Source organism: Podarcis muralis, chromosome Z (assembly GCF_964188315.1).
Source record: "Podarcis muralis chromosome Z, rPodMur119.hap1.1, whole genome shotgun sequence".
NCBI classification, from domain to species: domain Eukaryota; kingdom Metazoa; phylum Chordata; class Lepidosauria; order Squamata; family Lacertidae; genus Podarcis; species Podarcis muralis.
The window spans coordinates 50,418,958-50,419,836 of record NC_135673.1 but is presented as its reverse complement, the minus strand read 5'-3'; positions in this window follow the sequence as shown (position 1 = coordinate 50,419,836).

The window sequence follows — 879 nt, the reverse complement described above, 5'->3', positions numbered from 1 at the left end:
TTTCGATTTGAAATGATTTTGCTTTCAAAACGATTTGGGAGAATGAAATCCTACTATGAAATGCTACTAAATGTGTTGCATATTTAGATATCTTGTAGCCATTTCCTGTCCACATCTCCGAGTTCGAATCCTCTCCACAGCCTCTTCGTTTCTCTACTCTTCAATGGAAAGTTTATTCACTTATTCGTAATTTTAATGATATTGCCCAAAAATTCTCATACAAATCACAATTTTCTCCCCGCCACCCAAAAAAACCCACACACTTCCCCTCCTGTTTTCATTTTAGAAGTGAAAAAGTTTGTTGCTTGGAGCTGATTGTAAATATGGGTAGATAGAAAGATGCAAATCAATATAAATTATATAGCTAATTTAGAGATACATTATGATATATTATACATATGATATAAAAGTATACACACACACATATATACTTGGTGGTCTCAGGGCGGTTCATGGAAAATAATTATAAATAATTATAAATATAAATGGTAAGTAAAAATAATATATATAGAAATATTAAATGATATATACATCTATATTTCACTGCATAGTGGTTGCATTTCTTCTGCCAATATTTATATATATAACCATAAACAAGATAAATATATGATATATTATGCAACACATCATTATATTATTTATATATATCTAATAATATATTGAATATAAATATATATCAATAATATAAGGATATATCAATAATATGTCTAAGCATGTGTGTATATCATATAAATATAAGGTAAAGGTAAAGGTACCCCTGCCCATACGGGCCAGTCTTGACAGACTCTAGGGTTGTGCGCCCATCTCTATAGGCCGGGGGCCAGCGCTGTCCGCAGACACTTCCGGGTCACATGGCCAGCGTGACAAGCTGCATCTGGC